Source organism: Anser brachyrhynchus, assembly GCF_964034855.1.
Source record: "Anser brachyrhynchus genome assembly, chromosome: Z".
NCBI classification, from domain to species: domain Eukaryota; kingdom Metazoa; phylum Chordata; class Aves; order Anseriformes; family Anatidae; genus Anser; species Anser brachyrhynchus.
This window is the reverse complement of record NC_137697.1, coordinates 65,443,533-65,459,817: the sequence shown is the minus strand read 5'-3', so window position 1 is coordinate 65,459,817 and position 16,285 is coordinate 65,443,533.

The window sequence follows — 16,285 nt, the reverse complement described above, 5'->3', positions numbered from 1 at the left end:
GCCCTGGAGCGTGCCCAGAGAAAGGCTACAAAGCTGGAGAAGGACCTGGAACACAAGTCCTGTGAGTAGCAGCTGAGGGAACAGGGGTTGTTTAGTCTGGAGAAGAGGAGGCTCAAGCGAGACCTTATTGCTTTCTGCAACTACCTGAAAGGAATCTGGGGGGAGCCGGGGGTCAGCCTCTTCTTGCAGATAACCAGCAATAGGACAAGAGGGAATGGCCTCAAGTTGTGCCAGGGAAGGCTTAGGTTGGAGATTAGGAGAAATTTCTTCTCAGAAAGAGTAGTCAGGCACTGGAACAGGTTGCCCATGTAGGTGGAGGTGTAACCGCCCCTGGGGGTGTTTAAGGAATTGTTCGGCTTAGTGCTTGGGAACATAGTTTTAGTGAGTGACATTGGCAGTAAGGGGATGGTTGGACCACATGATCTTGGAGGTCTTTTCCAACTGTAATGATTCTATTATTCTATGATTCTGAAATTTATATCATTATTCTATGGCAGTCACGACTCATCTACCTGCAGGTCACAAATGTCTGCTTCACTGGACACAGACTGAGAGACATCTCTGCCTTCAGTCCTTGCAAGGGGAAGCTAAACTGATGACCAGCCCTGAGTTGATGGACTTGACTGATTCAGAAGAGAACAGAAAATGTACCCTTATGTCTTCTTGGAGCGGAGGGAAGGAAAGAAAGAGAGAAAAAAATAGAGAGAGAAAGAGAGAAAAAGAAAGGAAGAAAGGAAGAAGAAAGAAAGGAAGAAGGAAGAAGGAAGAAAGGAAGAAAGGGAAAGAAAGAGAAAGAAAGGGAAAGAAAGGAAGAAAGGAGGGAAGGAAAAACTAACACCAAAAATAAACAAACAAAAAATGCAGATGTTGATGTGCAAAAGCTACGCAAGTATTCATTTTAGTATTCCATCCCATAATCGTGTAAATTGTAGCTGAATTAATTAAAACACAAAGTAGAGAATAAAAGCACTATTGGAAATAATAATAATAACAATAAAAGATAAAAGCTACAGCTACTTATATATCAGATATACAACTGAACCCCCATCTATCAAGTTGTCACACACAAAAAAAAAAAATCTGAGAGTAAAAAGCGTTTGTATTCAGTTCCAGGAATTATAAAAGACAAAGTTGAAAGTGATTCCAGCATCTGGTGTACAATAAACTAATTTGGGTCTCTGTTGATAGTAACAGAAGTACTGATGGGAAAATGGTTTGGTAGCTGCAAAAGAAGGCTTGCAGCAAAATTCTGTCAATTCAAAAGGCAATAATGGGAAAGCGAGTCTCTAACAGAAAAGAAAAGGTGTCAGCTTAAAATAACTTTTTTTTTTTTTTTTTACACGTGGAAATCATTGCTTTGTATACATGGGGTCTCATACTGCATTAGGGCATATTGCCATTGGTATTAATACCACCGCATCAGGCCTGTTGAGAAAATCTTCATTTGACAGCTTAGAAATTCTCCAGGGTTATGGAACTGGAGAATCTGACACAAGACTGGGGGATAAGGAGAGAGGCTGGTAGGTAAGGAGAGACGTTGCAAATTTGGCCCTTCAAAAGTCCAAATCCAGTTCCACCGGATTATTTAAAGAAAGAGGAAAATGAGAATGATTGAGGAATATTTGCTAAATTTGCCAGGAAAGTTTGAAAAAATACATAACATTAAGAATATTCATCAAAAGAATGTGTTTTACATTGGAAACTGCAATTACGATAATGTGGGAAGAGGAAAGGGGCACTTGACTTCCGATATGCCCTTGCACACTCTCCATCTGACTGAAAATATGCTCATACTGCAAAATACAAGTAGCATCAACTTCAGACTAGATTTGGAATATCCCTGAAAGAGATAAATGGAAAAGTGAAATTCACAAAAAGTTTCCCAGCTATAATGAGTACACTGTGAAGAAACATCCACACAAAATACGTGAGATTTCTCTATTGTTTCTGTTTTTTGTTGTTTCTTGTTGTTGTTGTTGTTTGTTTGTTTTTTGTTTTCCCATTCTATTGAAATATTTTTACTTTTAGGACTTCATTTTTCACAATGCTGTTACAAACACTTTTTTAGATATTTCTTAAAGCTTTTTACCACATCAGGCTCCTTGTCAGATATATGGATAAAAATGCTATGATCTTCACAGATGTAAAGATAATTGCCCAGTGCAGTGACAGCCAGTAAAGCAAGCTTTTTACACTTTATGAAGGGCAGTTGGGTATCATAGGGGAAATCAGTAATGACTGCTAGTGATCAGATCTGTATTTCCACAGAAGTTGATAATGTACCTGAACTATTTTCATTAATGATTTAGAAGGTGGTACAAAACTGCCGAAGAAAAATACAGTAGGCACAAAGATTTTTCAGAATTATAAATGAGAAAGATCTGACATTCATAGAGAAGGTGAAACCTTGCTTGATAGGCGTATTTGGGGGGGGGAGGGGGAGGAAGTTTACACACTTGCAAATTTATATTGTTTGAGTATGCATTATGTTACATGTATAGAGATGATATATAGAAAAAAAGTGACTGAAAACAGTCCAAGTGTCTACTTAAGATGCAGTTCAACAGGTTATCTCAATGTACTGCTGTGATAAAAAGGACCACAAAACAAAGGAATGCTGACTAGAGTTAGGGAATAGACCTTGCTTCTAATTATTAATATATTTATTTGACACCATTTCCCACAGCATTCTCCTCGAGAAACTGGCTGCTCGTGGCTTGGACTGGCATACGCTTCATTGGGTTAGAAACTGGCTGGCTAGCCGGGCCCAAAGAGTCATGGTGAATGGAGTCAAATCCAGTTGGAGGCCGGACACTAGTGGAGTCCCCCAAGGCTCAGTATTGGGGCCAGTTCTCTTTAATACCTTTATCAATGAACTGGATGAGGGGATCGAGTGCACCCTCAGTAAGTTTGCAGACGACACCAAGTTAGGGGTGTGTGTCGATCTGCTCAAGGATAGGAAGGCTCTGCAGGATGATCTGGATAGGCTGGACCGATGGGCTGAGGCCAACTGTATGAAGTTCAACAAGGCCAAGTGCCGGGTCCTGCACCTGGGGCGCAACAACCCCATGCAGAGCTACAGGCTGGGAGATGAGTGGTTAGAAAGCTGCCTGGCAGAGAAGGACCTGGGAGTACTGGTTGATAGTCGGCTGAATATGAGCCAGCAGTGTGCCCAGGTGGCCAAGAAGGCCAACAGCATCCTGGCTTGCATAAGAAGCAGCGTGGCCAGCAGGTCTAGGGAAGTGATTGTCCCCCTTTACTCAGCTCTGGTGAGGCCGCACCTTGAGTACTGTGTTCAGTTTTGGGCCCCTTGCTACAAGAAGGATATCACGGTGCTCGAGCGAGTCCAGAGAAGGGCGACGAGGCTGGTGAGGGGTCTGCAGAACAAGTCTGATGAGGAGCGTCTGAGGGAGTTGGGATTGTTCAGCCTGGAGAAGAGGAGGCTCAGGGGTGACCTTATCACACTCTACAGGTACCTTAAAGGAGGCTGTAGCGAGGTGGGGGTTGGTCTATTCTCCCACATGCCTGGTGACAGGACGAGGGGGAATGGGCTAAAGTTGCACCAGGGAAGGTTTAGGTTGGATATTAGGAAGAACTTTACTGAAAGGGTTGTTAGGCATTGGAATAGGCTGCCCAGGAAGGTGTTTGAGTCACCATCCCTGGATATCTTTAAAAGACGTTTAGAGGTAGAGCTTAGTGATATGGTTTAGTGGAGGGCTTGTTGGTGTTGGGTCAGAGGTTGGACTGGGTGATCTTGGAGGTCTCTTCCAACCTAGATGATTCTGTGATTCTGTGATATACTCACTAACGAGATATTATTCAGGTACTCAGGTACTTGGATGTTACTGGAAACTTATGAATAGGAGGGATGCAAAATTCCACAAAAGTAATTCAGGGACTGAAGATATTAAGATACATTTATATGTTAAGAATATTAAAATGAAACTTCTAAGCAACACGATAATAAGGAATAACTATTCTCGTAAGAAGAATATTTAGGGCTTGCAATGGCCCTTTGATCAAGCTGAGAGTTTAAAAGCAACTGGTTTAAAAGCAACATTGAACATGTTCAAATTAGAACCAAAGAAGAGCTTTTTAAGTAAAGGTGATTAACCCTAGAAGCAAGCTATCAAAGGAAAGGTTAAATTTTCTATTCCTGGTAAATTCAGATAAAGCTGGCATCCTCACAGAAAGTACAGTTTGGTCAAAAATGTGATGGAATCAATGCAGGGGTAATTGGGGAAACTGAAAGTGTGTGAAATGCAGGGTGGAAGATTGGATGATCTATAGTTCTTTCTTGATCTTCAGCTCAGTAAATCTCTGATAACACATCTTGTTTGGGAGTGTCCAAAGGAGATTACTTTATCTTTCTAGCATATTGTCACAGAAAAATACAGAGATGTTATATTGGGCTTTAGAAGTTCAGTACTTCAAAGTCTCATTTTCTCCCAGTTTGGCAGTATCTTTCCTTGTTTCATTGCTTTTTAACAAGTTGAAAATGTCACAGCCATTGCCTGCAAATATCACCAAATGTTTTTTGTGTGGCACTGTTTCCATAATAATTTAGTTTGGATTAAATCCATCTCCACCCTTCTGGGTTAGAGAAGGAGAGAAGGAGAAAAGCAGAATATCTATCTTTAATCTTTTAAAAATTTGTAGTGTGTTTCTTGCAGAGAATATTCCTTTCCTGGCTAATGTATGGCTATCTGAGCAGTCAGCTGACATAAAGAATAATTGTGCCATGCTCATAATTCTTATTTTTGTGCAAAAGGTTTTATGTCACTATAAAATGTTGTTTACTGATTATGCTGACACTGTCAGTGAAGCCAGAGACATTTCAGATTTCAGAATAAGAATGAACTTCACACCAAATCATATTCTTCATGATTGTCTTTGAACACCCGAGTAGGGAGTTGTTTTCTACTGTATTTCCCAATTTACTGATATTGTTGTATTATTTATTGACAGAAAGAAAGAATAGGAGCTGCAGGAAAGGAGAAGATAATGAGCAAACAATAAAATAGACTGAGGTCATATAATTGCTGTTGCTTAGTTTATCTCCATGTTTGAAACCATGTTGTATCCTTGAGAATGCTTTAACTTCAACTCAAGTCTGTAACCAGCCTTGTTATAGGAGCACTTTCTGTACAGGTTCATCTGGACACTACTCTGGTTATTTCTCTCTGCATGAGTGCACAGATATTGCTCCTGTACTCCTCTGCATCTGAACGTAAAAAACAATATTTTACTTGGTTTATGTTGCAGCAATCCATTATTTCCTTTACATTTTGTCATCTCCTCCCCTATGAAATAACATTTTCAATTCTCTTTTCTCTCCTTTCTGTATTTGGACTTTAACTGTGCTTTTTCAAGACTACAGAAGATTTGTTTTAACTACCTTAATGCACTCCTCTATCCTCTACCAACAAATTCTGGTTCGTCTAATGTTGCAAAGGTAACTTGAAGCAAGAAGAGAGACTTGAACTCCCAACTCTTTTCATAATTCTAACATATTAAGTCCCACATAGAAGCTTCTTAATACATTTTACTTTATCTTCCTCATAGTTATTATTTATATTCCATTGTCAGCATAAGGTTTATTGGTCAAGTCATTGTATGGGTCCTGCAGAACAAAGTGGCAAAAGATTTGTGTGACTGACCGTCAATAGAACAGAAGTGATGTTTGACATTAAGAATGACAGTCAGCAACAGCAGATGACGCAACAAGAGACTTAGATAATTTATCCAAATGAAAGTAACAGGTGTCAGCTCTGGTTTCACTGGCATAGCTTTCTTTGAGATACTTGCTAACACTGCATTCACTCAAAACAATAGGAGGAACAGACCTCTTACAGTGATGGACTATACTGAATTTACCAGATATATGCACTGTGACTGCCAGTACAGTCTGTTGTTTGTAACCGTATGAAGCATAGCAATTCCATTTTTCAAAATGCAGCACCACACACTGCAAGACTTAGTCCTAAAATGAATATGAAGTTCAGTTTTATTTTATATAGTAGCTTCCATTAAAAACATCAAAAACTAGTTGGCAAAGACACATGGAGCTGAGAGGGAAAACTTTGCAGTGCCTGTCTCGTCAGTCACAAATGCAGAGAAAAACTGAATAAAAGAATGATGCAAGAAGACAAAAGAAAGCAGAGGTCTAGGGGGATGTGTTTCTCCAGTGGTAGGTAAGAGATGATTGCTTGGGAATCAAATGCTCACTGCAATAAAAACTCTCATTGCTGATGCTGACCATGAGAATTCAGGCTTAGCTGAATGGAATTCATTAAGAACCTATTTTCATTCCAAATTCTTTTCCACAGCCAACAGTAGCAACCTTTTAAGGTACTCTGGAGGAATAACTGAATGCTTTTAAAATCTCTGTAACAGTGCCAAGTGGTTCTTCAGGGACAAAACGGGTCAGCAAGTGGGATTATCTGAGCAAAAGGGAATTGAGGGTGTGGGGGAGGAAATCACACCTGCCAGACTGTCTTTCAGCATGTCTGCTATGGTCCAGAGAAACATAGGGAGATAAGAAAAAAATTACAAGAGAAAGATAGTAAAAATGATCTGGACTGTGGATTCTATAGCTGGACAATCTTTACCAACTCAGTACATGTATTGTTCAACAACAGAGAGACAAATTTAGGTCTACTGAAATGGAGAAATAGAGGTGGCACTCATAAACATAATTTCTTTTGTCAACCATAAACAAAATTTTGTTCCATTACATGTTGCCATCAAAACAATGGCCCATAAAACTTATAAACTGTAAGTACATTTATCAATATTGTCAATATAATCAATAGTAACTTGCTTTAAACCCAAGTGTAAGTGTGCTAAAATAATGCAACCAATGATTTGTAAGTATGTTTTAATGCTCTTGAAGTATTGCTAGGCACCATGTATAAACCTGTTATTTATGAGAGCGATGTGTGCCACCAAAGTGGTAAACACAGTCTTGTATAGTTGCACTTAAGCAGTGTTAAGAAGCAGCCCAAGTAACAAACTTTATAAGAAGAAAAAGCAAAGCAAGATAAATACAAGGAGTTGCAAATATGCAGGACATCTTGCTGAACAAACAAGAAGGGTTATTGCTAAATGCAAAAGCGAGGTAAGTAGGTCAGGAGCAAACCAGATCCCTCTTTCTGGACGGGGAGCAAGCAGCATATGAATATCAACTAAGACAAGTGAAAAGAGAAGGAAGAGGATAAGACTATGCCTTCTCAGACTTTTCTTGTTGAAGAGCTCTCATGCTTGATCATCCCAGCCTCTGTAACTGAGGTCAGCAAAGACACAGCCATCAGCCCTGACTACATGGCATCAGGTCTGCAGTACTGCATACACATGGCTGGTTTAAGATAACAGTATAAAGGACAAACAGTTTTATATATGTGATGATAGTGATTAATAATGTGTAGCCATGATCATCAAGTTTGCCCTTAATAATTTTGAATTCCTCATTGGTAAATACATATACATTTAGTTGCTACAATGCTTACTTTCAAATCAGAACTATGCAGCATAAAGCTGACAGACTTGAGAGAGTGGTAAGTAGTTCAGGTACCTGTACCGTTGAGGCTGAATAGTATAGGTTCAGCCACAGAGCAGATAGCCAGGGTTGCAAGTAAATTTGCATGATTCTTGGAGCGTGTTGCTACAAATTCACAGCTTTTGATGTCTGTGTCAGACAAAGAAATGCAAATTTGAACATGTCTATATGTACTGCCTGAAAATAACAATTTGTCTTCAAAGTGCAGAACCGAGAATGTGATGAGGGGTCCTTAACTGGGTTATGCTTCAGCCACTTTACAGGGTTTTTGGTTACTGTTGGCATAGAATAATCCACTTTCTTTAAAATGTCCTTTATAGAAAAGCAGTGCAGTTAAGGTGGCAGGAGTACAAATGAGAGATAGAATCATTCACATTCAAAAGGAAACCCCTGGAAAACCCTGTGACATTGGTCATGGTCTAGAGTGATCATAAGAATAAATAAAAAAATAAATAGATAGATAAATAAATAATGGCAAATAAAAGTCCAAGAGTACTGTTTGCTGGAGAGTTTCATTTAAATTAATTATTGCTCGTAGTAGAGACTTCTTTCGGAGTATTGGTCAGCTTTATTTTTGCTTTGCCTTGTGCATAATGTTGCCTTTTTACATCTTGTCTTCTATCAGAATCACTTTCCATCTACTGAATTTGAGTAAAGTGGCTCAAAAAAGAAAAAAAAAAAGAAAAAAAGAAAAAGAATTGTGAAGCAGTTTCATTATACTTTAGTTTGAAGTCTTGACTGTTTATGCTATTCTACATTGGCTCTCATTAGTTTTGAATATTTTGGTAACTTTTTTTTTTTCAAAACAAATAAATGAAATATGTAGGCTTTGAATAATTACATTTAGCTTTCTAAAAAACATGGATCATAATATGTACTGGGTCGGGCTGGGATGTTAACTTTCCCTGCAACAGCCCATACAGTGCTGTGCTCTGCACTCGTAGCTAAAACAGCAGTGGTATCACACCAGTGTTGTGTCTGCTGCTGAGCAGTGCTGGCACAGCATCAGGACTCTCTCTAACCCTCCTAGGGGGTGGGCAAAAATGTGAAAAAAGAAACATCACCAGGGCAGCTGACCTAAACCAACCAAAGGGATATTCCATACCATATTATGTCACACTCAGTAATAAAAGGTGGAAAAACGAAGAAGAGGAGGGGGGTGGGCTCTCGTTGTGAAAACGTCTGTCCTCCTCCCAAACACCGGCTACGTGCGTTGAGGCCCTGCTTCAAGGACGTGGTCAAGCATCGCTCATTTGTGGGAAGTAGAGAGTAATTTCTTTCCTCTGCACTTCCATGTAGCCTTTACTAGTTTTGTTTAGTTTTCCCTTTCCCCCTCCCTTTTCCCCTTTCCCTTTTTTTTTTTCTCTTTAGTTAAATTGTTAATTGTTTAATTAAATTGTTTAGTTAAATTGTTTAATTAATAATAATCTTTCCTTAATAATTATTTATTTTTCCCTTTAATTAAATCATCCTTATCTCAACCTGTGAGTTGTTCTTTCCTTTACTTCTTCCCCTCCTCATCTAAGGAGGGGGAGTGAGAGAGCAGTTGTGGTGTTCAGCTGCCTAGCACGGTGAAACCACCACATAATACTCACCCAACTTCATAAAATGTTGTGGGACTTGAGGTTATGAAATGTTATGGCATAGCATTACAACTAACTTTTCCAGAAACTGAGTGTAAAACTGGTGACATCTCCTGCAAATAAAAATATTCTGAGTTCAGATTCATATTTTTGCTCTCTTGAAAGCTCATTAATAATTCCAAGTAGGTAATTAATTTTCTTCATAAATCAGGTGAGAATTGTTCTTGTGTAGAGATATTTATCAGATGATCTCAACGTACTTGACAAAAGAAAGCCACCACTTGCTCATTATTGAACAAAGGATGCTATACCAGGCAGATAAGCAAACCAGTATGACAACTGAGTTTTGCAAGACCCTGTGAAGTACTGTGCAGAGTAGACTTCTTTCCTAGATGATTAAGAAGACAGTGAAAAAGTTTAAAGGCAGAAAGAGATGTATCTAAATATCTTCAAAATGTAAGATATCTGTTTCCAGCCAGCTCACACAGCTGACAAAAGGAAGGAACCTCCACCCTGTATCACCATCATTGGACAGATAAATTCCAAGGGAAAGTCCATGAGAGCTCCATGGCCCTCAAGGACCTCATATGGAAAAGGAGGACAGTGTGTTAACCTAAAAGTGGAGTGGGACTCAACTTGGATGGTGTAAATCACCATATTTTATCATTAAATCAGTCGACATTTTCTTTCACTTTAATAAGTCATGCGTATGACATGCTGGGGACAGGCCATGAGGCTTCTGCATCATCCATCTGCCTCTGCTTGAGAGATGACCACTTGGAGAGGGGTGAGGTGGATGGTGTGTAATAGGTGCTTCAGTAATGTAACTCTAATACACTTTCTCTCATGAGTTTACACCTGTAAACCTGCTTACATCTGTTGTGTGTACACCTGTGTACACACAAATGGAAATGATGAATTGACATCTCTTAACTGCAGTGCAGTAACACACTATGTACACATAGTTAGGCACTATGATTGCAAGGAATATGTTGAATTCCCTTCAGATTAACATATTTTACTTCACAGATTGAGGATACTACAAGTGAACACTACCTTTCTAGTTTACTGTTGCCTTTCAGTGGCCAGGCAGTAACTTCTAAAGGTGCACTAAGGTCTTTGTTTGTGATCACACGTTTGAATATTCCACCCTTTCAGGTTTTGGAATATTTCAACGTAAGTCACTTGCTAACTTTAGTGACAAGCATAGCTTTATTAGCCAGGATTGGACTACATCCATTTATATTCACTAAGCATCTTGACCAAAGGCAAAGGTATGTTCAAAAGGACTCAGAAAAATTTGTCTGGATGTCCAATGTTAATCCTAGCTTGCAAAACACTATTGAAAGGAAAAAAAAAAATTCATTCAACCCCGCTGGCATAAAGAAAATAAGGCACTGTACAGCAAGATCTTCTAAGGAGAGCAAAATCACTTACTAAATTATTGATTTGTTATGTTGAAGTAGGGATCCTTATTTCTAACCCAGGAAGAAATCTCTTCTAGAAAGCACTTCTACAGCTGAAACCAAATTTGTTTGTTTTCATAAGGTAGCCTGTGCAGCTCTGAGGACACAAACCAGCCAGTGTAGAGGTATTTATATCTGCACTGTATTGGCAGAGTGCAATCAACCCATGACTGTGACAGTTGAACAGATCATGTATCTCGTGACATTTTATGGCAAAGATATACATAAAACTGCTTGCAGCTGAAGGGAAAACAATCGTCCTGCAGATGCTGGAAAGGAAGAACAGGTAAACTTTGGACAATAACTCACAGATTATGGACACTTGTCAGGCATTGTGACTTTTTCATCTAGTACTAAATGTAGATGAAAATATCATAATTGTTCTGAGTGCTGTAACACATCAGGAGTTCATCCCTGTGATGGCAGTCCGCTGCACCACACTTCCTAGATTTCAGCTGGACAATGCATCACTGTAGCTTCCAGGTCAGTGTTGAGTCTTCCCATTGAAACTATAAAAAAAAAAAAAAAAAAAAAAAAAAAAAAAAAAAAAAAAGAGAGAGATTCTGTGTGAATTATGTACTTCAAAAGAAATTGTTGAACTTCCTATATTCTGTTTCCAAGTAAAAGTCCTGAAAAGCCTTGCTGACAGAAACAGCTATTAAATACATCTGTCCGTACCTCAAATTGTCAAATTAAGAAAAAAGAAAAGGTAAATAAGAAGGTGCCCAGCTATTGCTTAGGAGATTTATTCCTAAACAATCTTTCAAATTTTCTTAGTACATTTTTTCAGAAATGTTGATAGTTTTTAGTTGTAAATTAAAGTCAACTAAGTTAAACCAACAGCCCATGCTAAGAAGATAAGCTAATTCCATCTAAACTTCCCACACGTATGAAGTTGGAAATTAAGGCTGACACTATAGTTGACTTAAAATCTTGGATAGAAAGAAAGAAAAAAAAAAAAAAACAAAATAAAAGACTAGGAAAAAATAATGTACTTGTTTGGAAGGTTTTCTGTGATTTGTCTGTGGTATCTCTTTACTCATTTGCAAGATTAGAAGATATGTAAATGGCCACAAGATAATTGAATTCTCCCATCCTCCACCTCTGAATTTAAAATATAAAAATATAAAAGTTTTAGTACTGTAAAGCAGGGAGGCCAAACAGAAGGGTGTCAAAAGTAATGCCCTTTATTTGGGTTATATGCTAATGTATGCTCTTTTTTACTTACCTGCAAGAGTGAGAACCAAAAGGGATCAGTGCAGGTTCTTGTTTTATTAGAAAGGTCATCCTTAGCCTCTCTTATTTTTTCTTTCTTTTCAGAGTGAAAAAAAAAAAAGTGTTCTTTTATTGTTTTTCAATTTTAATTATACCACAACCCAAGGTCCCACTCTGGTGACACAAACAACTTCTAGATGAATTAAATACATGCGTTCGTGACACTGTGACTATAGCTGTAAGCTGAGCAGTCTTCCGAGCACAGGTCAATACTAGTAAATGTAACACTGTGCACAAGAGAAATGAGATAAGCAAGATAAATAAGATAAATCTGTTGACTGAAGAACGAAGATATTCGACTTATGTTAAACACAAACACACACACACACACACACAAAAAAAAGTTTTTTAAAAAAGTGAGTGTAATTCTTTCATATCTTTATCTCATAATTTTGGACGGAAATAAACGAATATTCAGTAATTCCCTTAGTTTTATATTACTGACTCAGTCCGAATTTCTGTTTATTGCTTACAGAAAAGTGACTTGCTTTAGAAGATGTGGTCAGCTATTTGGTAAGATTTTTATTCTTCTAGTGAGATTTATTTATTTTTTAAGTCCAGGACCTTTAAATTCAAATGAGGTTTCTAAGGTGCATCTCTAAAATGTTAATCTGAACACACAGAAACGAATTGTGTTTTCATTTATTACATCACATTTCTGATTTTTACAATTAGCTCCAGTTGTAAAATTACAATAAAATAAAAAGACACTCATTGTTAATATGCAGCAATTGTTCAACACTCCCTTAGTTTTTTTTTGTTGTTGTTGTTGTTTAAAAAAAAATAGAGTAAAGGAATAAAAGAGTATAAACAAATACAAATTTAGATTTCTATCAATTGCTTATTTTTGTATTACTTAAATTATTAAGAAATATTTTAATAATTGGGGTTTTTCACAATCCATTTGTGATTTTAGGAGGAAGGATGATGAAGCAATTTAAGAGATCTAATACATACATTTTATAAGACAAGCATGTTGTATCCTTTCATATGTCTCAAACCGCACATTCACTGATCAAAAAACTTGCTATCTCCATTTTATTTGACTAACCTCTGTTAACATTAGGAAAGTTTGCTAAATAAAAGGTCAGCCTCCACATGGTGGAAAATAAAGCTTGTAAAAGGCAAGCTCAACTTTTATTTTTAATAACGTTACAGATTGTAAGGGATAATTGACAGTGAACAATGATGTTATTCTGTTTATTAAAGGAACCTATATGAAGCACTCAGTAGTCCTTCAGTGCATGCTCTTGGGTTGCCCACATTGTATGATAGTTCAGGGTATTGTATTTAATCATTATGGTCCAGAATACAACCAGTATTCCAGTTCTTCCTTGCAATTTTGACCTCTTTTAATCATTGTATGTTATTTGCCTCCAAACCTTTCAGAGTCACTCATGGTTATTCAAGTTTGGTTTTCAGCTGCAGGGCTTCTCCTCGCTTCTCTACCACAGCAAAATTTAAGCACCTCAGTAGGACAGAAGAATTAAATGTTACTCACCTGGATCCTACAAACTGACTGTATTGAAGAGGGTTATGTGGCATTTGCTTTCTGCATGAACAGAACAGACTTCAGAGTAAAGTGTGTTGTCTTAAAAATACTGCTGAAAGTAAATTGGTGAGTACATATGGGAAGGAAGCAAGTAGCTTACTAAAGGGAGGGTCTAGTTTCAACTTGGATGTCTTTTAAAAACATATAAAGAATATATATACCTACGCTACTTTGAACTTCTTAGAATCTTCTACAGAAACTCTGATATCTTCCTCAGTTATTCAGTAGTTAAAGCTTCTGGATGTATGTTATAAAAATAGTGCTTTTGATTTTGTGCCTTTTACAGAACAATTAATTTATATTGTAGCTTGTAAAACAGGTGAAGCAAGTCTGTGTACTAAACAAAGAAGAATCAGTGGTGATTCAAATGCCACAGAAATATGAATATGTACAAATACACAAATGTTTTTCAGCTTTACAAAACTGGGAAAAAAAATATGCACAGACTTTAAGCTTTGCTAATTTGTATTTAAGGATTTGGCTTAGAGAAAACCAGTTTGGTTAATTTTAACACATTTTCAATTCCCAGAAAAGTTCTAGAATGATGGAAAAATGTTTATATTTTGGCAATGTCAAACAGGGCAAAGAGAAACCTCACAACATTCATACATAAAAAATGAGAAAACTGACAAGAACTAAATGGGTAAGTAAGGATTGCACAAATTTATGGATCTAGAGTTTTGACAAAGAAATCAGATTTCAGGTTTTTTTGTTGTTGTTGTTTTTGTTTTTGTGAATTATGTGTTTAACTGAGAGACAATTCTGCAGATATAGCAAAATGAGGTTTGTCTGCAAGAAGACACTGCAGTAACCATAGCTTTTGCAGACATTATTAGGCTATTTTTAAACTAGCTACCCTGGTTATTGCTGCTGCAGTGAGATGCTCTGAGGGTTACATATGCTGAATATCTTCTTGGATTCCAAACCTCTGATTATCCAAGGCTCCACTACATGCTAAATATGCATAAAATACATTCTTCTTTTCCCTTTCCATGCCCATTTATCTATATGTCTTAAATGAAACTATCCGTTAGTGTCAGTAATGGTGATTACTACATTGAAAACAACAGAAAACCAGCTAAAACAGAAGGAATAACAGCGTCATGAGCTTTTACCATTTTCATATGTATTTGGGTTGTTGTTAAAAACATTCTGCTGCTCATTATCTGTTCCTTGGCAATGTACCTTTTATAATTAAAATAGCCAAAGGTCTCACATTCATAATGCCTTTTAGAAACTGCTAGATAAGATCTTCAGAGTTTATGCTTGTAGTTTAAAGGCACATTTTAATAGAAAATAGAATCATAGAATCATAGAATTATAGAATATCCCGAGGTGGAAGGACCCATAAGGATCATCAAGTCCAACTCCTGGCACTGCACAGGTCTACCCAAAATTTTAGACCATGTGACTAAGTGCATAGTTCAATTGCTTCTTCAATTCAGACAGGCTTGGTGCAGTGACTACTTCACTGGAGAGCCTGTTCCATTGTGCGACCACCCTCTCAGTGAAGAACCTCTTCCTGATGTCCAGCCTAAACCTCCCCTGCCTCAGCTTAACACTGTTCCCGATGGTCCTATCACTGGTGATTACGGAGAATAGGTCAGTGCCTGCCTCTCCACTCCCCCTTGCAAGGAAGTTGTAGAGTGCGATGAGTTGTAGACTGCAATGCAACAAATTTTAATAGAAAAAAGCTTCATTTTTCTCTACAAATAAAGCACTTGTTCTCTGATCTTGTGGTATCATTACATGGGACTTGCCTTCCACCCAACCTCAGAGGACGTGAGTGTGGTTATGAATTCACTAGGTAGATTATGACATTCAAGCCTACAACGCTATCTTCGAATGGAAGGAATATTTGAGCTTCTCTAATATGTGATTCAGATGTCTTCTAGCAATTGGCCTGTGGGAGTACACAATCTGTTCTATCTGGTGTTGTCAGTGATTCACTTCTTTGGCTCTGACTGATTGCTGCCAGCAATCCACACCAATTGCACAGGAAATAGTGTGATTAATCATATATATCTTTGTTTAGAACCCACAGTTACTATTTAATGTAATTACTTCCCCACTGCAATTTAGTTTGAAAATTAGTGTTTCGTTGTTTTATTTATTTTAATTTGAAGTCTTTCTGCTCTGGTGTGCATGGCAGAAACATCTATGAGAAGGAATATCAATCCAGTATTTAATTTTTTCTCAAATTTTGTAAATAAATCCCCCCACACACACACCCTTACTTTCAGTCGCTTAACTGTTAGCATACCTTTGTATACTTTACAGTTCATATTTGTATCATATTGCACCATATAAAGTATTTAACTGTTTGCATGGATCAGCTATATTAGCTATTGGAAAAGAAAATTAACAAAGGCAGACTTCTATTTCCCACATTTATTTTTAATTCAAGGATATGTGTGATGTCTTAGTTATTTGTTAAAACAGCAACAATAAGAAGCAGAATATACTTAAGAATTAGAAAGTAAAAAGATTTACCAATTTTTGTGTGTGTTTCGATATTCATATTTGTCAGCTGGGGCAGGACTAGACAACTTAACAAGATCTTGCAACACGAAGGACTGTAAGGAAGCATGTGGCAGACCACAGTGTCATTTTACTTTTTCAATGAATCACTTGTGGTTCAACCTAGAAAAAAGTTATATATACATATATATATAGTCTTTCCAGCAACAGCTGTTTATGTATCTCAGCTTTTTTTTTTTTTTCCCAGTGGATTTTTTTCAGACATAGATCTTCATTTCAGTCCTGCCTATTGCAGTATTTTCCATGTGACTTCTGGAGGTTATTCTATTTTCTTCAGTCTGAGATTTCTCAGCTGTAAAATAAGAATAAT